At 33.1% G+C, this 6,351-nt stretch overlaps 1 pseudogene; it reads left to right on the forward strand.

Annotated features, from left to right (window-relative positions):
- The first annotated feature begins 834 nt into the window (after positions 1-834).
- LOC124379473 lies at positions 835-6,096 on the forward strand (annotated as a pseudogene).
- The last annotated feature ends 255 nt before the right edge of the window (positions 6,097-6,351 follow it).

Consider the following 6,351-nt stretch of genomic DNA (forward strand, 5'->3'; position numbering starts at 1 on the left):
TTCCTTGTACACAATCAAAGAGTTGGTGGCAGCAGTGTCCTTTGTGTACCACTTTATGGTTTTGTGTTGTTTGGTATTGTACTGCTGTAGTTAATCAGACATCAGTAACAAGTGCAGACAGCTCTTGTGTGTCTGGGTCATTCCCATGTTAGCTTTGCATGTCACCGCTCTTTCATCCACAGCCAAATTTTCTAGGATAATTGATAAAATACCCTTGCTATCCTTTCCTCTGAAATGATAGATAGCTTTGCACTCATGACAGATTGTACCAATCACGAGTTTAACCCTGAAAAGATTTTCCGCTGTGCCCCTCTTTCTATATTTTTTGTCTGCATCGTGATAACTCATGTGCACATTTTTTATGTAATGGTGCAGTGTCTGTCCCTTGAGGTAACAGTGGCAAGAAATGGCACAGAAAAAAAAGCTACCACTAATACTCAATGATAGATCTCCACCATGGTCATGTAAGATACTAGTCTAATGTAGCTGTACAGCTTGCTGACACTAACATCTGTCCATTAGTATTGAAAGACTTTACTTATTTGTTTACAGTGGATAGTAAAATATAGTTGTTGTTTTTTTTTTCATTTTAAGGCATTATATCTGCATTTTATATATAAATATTTCCTGAATTTGGAATGCAATATGTGTTTTCAATATTTTTAAGCAATTTATAGAATGAAGGTTTATATAAGGGCTGAAGACGTTATCCAGAGCAACAATTATTTATTTTTTTATTTAACTGAGCAGCTAGAGGGTTAACGGACTTGCTCAAGGGTCCAGGAGCGGCAGCTTGGTGGTTCTTGGATATAAGCTTTTTATTCACTATTCAGAATGGATCCTGGTATTTTGATTGACAATTTAGGATATCTGGCTTCATCTTTTTCAGTTTTGATCAATGAGCCAAAAAATACCTCCGAGAAGAGGCATGGGCTGCAGAACATTGTCCAACTAGTGCAGAGTGTGGAGGAGACTCCAGATCCCATCCCTACCACCGTAAAAGGCACAATACCTACATGGATCCATGGAAATCTCCTTCGCAATGGCCCTGGAAAGTTTAAGTTTGGAAATCAACAGTAAGTAAAGATAAACAAGAACATTATCTGGTTTATCAGTTGTTTCGGCAATAGCAAACCAAAACAACAGAATAGTTTTGCACTATTATTACACTTCTAGTTGTAAGAAATTTTGCATATATGCTACACACGTGAACACACACACACAGTTTTCTATTTGTAACAATTTACAACATTTCTCTCTCCTCTCAGCTTTAACTACTGGTTTGATGGAATGGCCTTGATGCACAGCTTTCATATTGCTGAAGGTCAGGTGACCTACAGAAGTCGTTTTCTGCGCAGTGACTCCTACAAACAGAACAGTGAGATGAATCGAATCGTGATGTCTGAATTTGGCACGTTTGCTCTCCCTGACCCATGCAAGAATGTCTTCCATCGATTTCTATCCCGTTTTGAGATGATGAGTGAGTATAATCTGCTTACAAATGCAAAGATGTGCAGATGCTGCAATTCAGTCCCAGGCTGAATTGAGTCACATGAATTCATGTGTGAAAAACGGCTACCTTAAGTACATGTTTGTTAACTAATGTATTAATTAACACTTCAGGTTACGCTTAATATAACTTGCTATATGAGAAAGAATATGAATTAAAAGTGCACTATATAAAAAACATTACAAACACCATTAGATGGTGCTAAATTATCCTCCTAATGAAAGGCTCAAAGGCACAATAATAAACACCTGTTTCCACATGTTTCTTATTAAATCTACCCACCATAAGTGGTTACAGTGGCCTAGGCCCTAGTGCACTGCTCCATTGTCCTCATGGGTGAAGTACCAACATGTATTCATGAAGCAGACATTACTTTCCAAACTACAAATTAGCTTTAGCCTACAGGTGATGGTTTTCTCCTGCTTTACTGTGGCTATTGTGTGGACTGGTTTATTGTGTCAGTACTGATCAAGTGTCCTGCCTTTATATCATAATGAACAGTCTATACATAAACACAGCAGCTCTCCTATTTAACTTTACCTAAAGTTTTAATTAATACATTAATTAACAAACACATACTAATGTAATTTAGGTAGACGTTGTTCACACATGAATTCATGTGGCTTATGGTGTAGTAAAGGTTAGCTCTTAATTAGTATATGCCTTAACTCATCATTAGTTCATAAATGTTCAAAATAACATTTATTTTACATATTAGTACATGCTTATTTATCTACTGTTATTGTAAAGTGTTACCATTCAGTCTAATTATGTTTAGTCGTATTTGAGAATACACTTCATATGATGGTGCATTAGGAATTCATTTTATTTGAACAAGTTGCCAAAACCTGTTCCAGCATGACAATGCTCCTGGGCACAAAGTGTGTTCCATACAAACACATGGAATAGCAAGGTTGGCGTAAAAGTACCTAAATGGCCTGCATATTGCTCAACCTCATGGAAAATCTTTGGGATGAACTGGAACACCAAATTCACACCCTCTTTGATGGGCATTAATTACCCAACCGTTTGTGCTTTTGTGGTTTACTGCAGATATTTATGGTCCAGTATTTAATGAAAAGACTTCATAGAGAAAAAGGATATTAGAGCATTAAAGGAGCAACCACCTCTATATTAATGCCATGCTTTTTTTTTTTTTTTATCAAGGTTTAGTGGTCAGTCTGTCCACTTTCCATTTATTGTATTTCTGCTGAGTAAAGGAGCAGAGAACAGTTTTGACATTAGCTCAAAGTTCTTACAGATGGAGAAATAAGGGATTTGCTGAATATGTATTTTACAAACTAAAGACCTACAGTAATTCCACAAAATAAAATCATATGTTTGTGCTGCTTTGTACATTGTTATTCAGTTCCATGTACTGTAACTGCATGCTCCCCAAGAACAGATTCACAAATTCAGCTAACTTTCCAATGTCAATTTTTTCACAGAGCAGACAGACGATGCTAATGTGAGCATTGTGAAATACAAAGGTGACTACTATGTCAGCACAGAGACAAACTTTATGCACAGAATTGATCCAAACACTTTAGAAACAAAAGAATGTAATGAAAGGTATGTAACATACTGTATATGCATATATAAATAGGCAATCTGTCATTTGTTTAACATAGAAATAAAGTAAAATGTTTAATATTTAGAAGTGTAAAATACACAATCAAGCTGTGTCAAAAGTGTGAATGTTACTAAGAATTCTACAGATATAATATAATATAATAGTGCATATTATATGATAGATTAGTGACAGCATTTTATAGCTGTTCTAATATAGACAGTTTAGAAAATGTTACATAATAATAATAATAATAATAATAATAATAATAATAATAATAATAATAATATAATAATAATAATAATAATAATAATGATAATTTCTAGCATAACATTTAAAATATATAAACTTAGTGAAAGATAAAGTGTGTCCTGAGTATTTAAATGATAAATAAATGAACAAATATTTAATGTAGCTTAATACTTTTCCATTATTATGTTTTTTATATTATATATATATATATATATATATATATATATATATATATATATATATATATATATATATATATATATATATATATATATATATATATAAGTTAACTTACTTTAACTTATAATGTGTTTGAGGATAGGTTTTAATGTTGTTTCTCAATTCTATGGTACTTGGTACTATGGTACTGGAGCAAATTCATTGCTGTTAATGGTGCCACAGCCCACCCCCATGTTGACCCAGATGGTACGGTCTACAACATGGGCAACTCTTATGGAATAAAAGGTAAGATCCTGACAGACATTATCCATACATTTGAATTTGTATTACACACTATACATGTAATTTTACACATTAAACATTATATGTCTTTGGTAGGAGCTTTATACAACATTATCAAAATGCCTCCAAACAAATAAGACTCTGATGAGACATTGCACGGGGCACAGGTGTTCTATTTCTCCTGCTGAAAAAAAACAAGCCTTCTTACTACCACAGCTTTGGTAAATACACACACCAGATACACCACAGCTACTTATTGTTGCAATAATAGTTTGCAAATATGAACACAAATCATCTGCACAAGTCATTAGCATCAGCTTATTACAGTCAATTGTAGTTAGCTATTTAGGATTTTTTTTATCCTAATATCATATGACAATGTTAACCATTTCTTGGTAGCTTGTCAAATAAATAAAAAGTAGAAATTTAAAATAATAATAATAATAATAATAATAATAATAATAATAATAATAATAATAATATATAACTACAAAAAATGAATAAATACAAAGTTTCCAAACTATGAAATTTCTTTGTTGGCAAAAAATCTTTAATTCCTTAAATGATTCCAGGTATAAATAAATAAATTTATTTTTTATTGTATAGATCAGGTCATTGAATGAAATATTAAATTTAGATGCAAAATGAATAACATTTTTTTTTTTTCTAGCCATGTTGGAGAACTATCTGGTGTTCATCGAACAGCCCATAAAGATAGACCTGTTTAAGATAGTGACGTCTACGATGAGGGAGAAAAGCATAAAAGATTGTATCTACTGGGATCCAAAACAAGAGACTATCTTTCATGTTGTTAACAAACATACGGGAAAGGTGACACCAAAATAACTTTTTTGACATCTAAGCTAAAGCTGGTATTATATATAAATACAAAAAACTATTTAATCTTGAGATTTATGTTTATTTTTAATTCTTCGTTTTTTTTCTTCTCTTGGCTAATCAAATTCAAAGTATTATGCTGAGTGTAGCATTTCCTGTAACATTTAGTAATCAATGTGCATTTGATACTGATTATAAATGCAGTAATCACTCTAGATGTTTTAAATTGAATTTAAGTCAATTACAGTAATATCTCTGCTTCTCTAACAGGTGAGTCCAGTGAAGTACCACACCAAGGCTCTATCCACCTTTAACCAGATAAATGCTTTTGAGGAAAATGGTTTCCTAATAGTGGATACATGTTGTTCAGATGATGACCATGTCCTTGAAATCTACCTTCTTCAAAACTTCTACAAGTCAGGAGAAGAACTGGATGAGGTTAGTAATGCTGCCTGTCAAGTTTTTGACACTTGTTTTTTTGGACACTTAATGGCCAAAAAAAAAAACACTTTTTGATATAGTATGAGTGATGTTTGTCTTGTCTTTTCCACAGTTGTACAGCAATCTCTCCGTTACATTTCCTCGCCGCTTCGTTCTGCCTCTTTGCATAACCAGCGATACTCCACTAAACCAGAACCTCATCTCACGGCCCAACAGTTCTGCTTCTGCTGTCTGCCTCAGTAAAGATAAGGTGGGCTACTGACAAAGTAGACTTTGTTAAAAAATATCTTTGTTAAATATATCTGTGGCCAAATTGTTGCCACTCCTATGAATTCATATTTGTAACATATATATGAGGTACCCACTGATTATACACTCATTCCCCATACTGCCACAAAGTTGTTGCATCTCTTTTATATTTCTCCATTACCTACCAGGTGTTCTGCATGCCTGAAGATCTGTATGACAACCAACTGCTGGATTATGCGGGATTGGAACTTCCTCACATAAACTATGACAGGTGCAACAGCAAACCATACCGCTATTTCTATGGATGTGGCTTTGGCCACCTGGTGGGAGACTCACTGATCAAGATGGACCTGAAGAGTAAAAAGTTCAAGGTAAGCTTTAAGACACATTCCTGATGAGGGATGTGACTTATGGTCAAAGTCTAAAATATTCAATAGTTTTTTTAATATTAATAGTTATTTTCTAGACATAGTGATATATAAATTAATCACAGAAGCATTTATATATTTACATCTAATGGATTTCTTATGAAACAGCAGGCATTTTAATAGCATAGAGTTTTTTTAACAGCATCCCTTTTACAGTACAAACATACTATTGTTTGTAGTAAATTTAATAGATATTGAATTTTTCTTTTAATTGGCTATTTTCTGTTCAGGATAAAGGTACATTCCTGTTGATTCTGGATGCCAAGACATTCGAGGATCTTGGAAGAGCTGAAGTGCCTGTTAACATTCCATATGGCTTCCATGGAGCCTTTAACTCCAGTGTATAGAAAGGATTTCATCTAATGCACTGGCACAAGAATTCATCACTTCAGTTTTTTTTTACTGATTATAATTCATGATAAAATTATGTTCAAGAAAGAAATTTAACAGAAACTATTTATTAATTGTTATTGTACTACAAATACTAATTGCTAATTGTTTTGTAGTGTAGCTTTGATTGCCTTAATAATTGTTCTAGAAATGTAGAAGAAATTTAGAAAATCAGAAATGCCCCCACTATATAAAAGTGGTATATGAATAAA

This window comes from Silurus meridionalis, chromosome 25 (genome assembly GCF_014805685.1).
Source record: "Silurus meridionalis isolate SWU-2019-XX chromosome 25, ASM1480568v1, whole genome shotgun sequence".
Classification (NCBI taxonomy): domain Eukaryota; kingdom Metazoa; phylum Chordata; class Actinopteri; order Siluriformes; family Siluridae; genus Silurus; species Silurus meridionalis.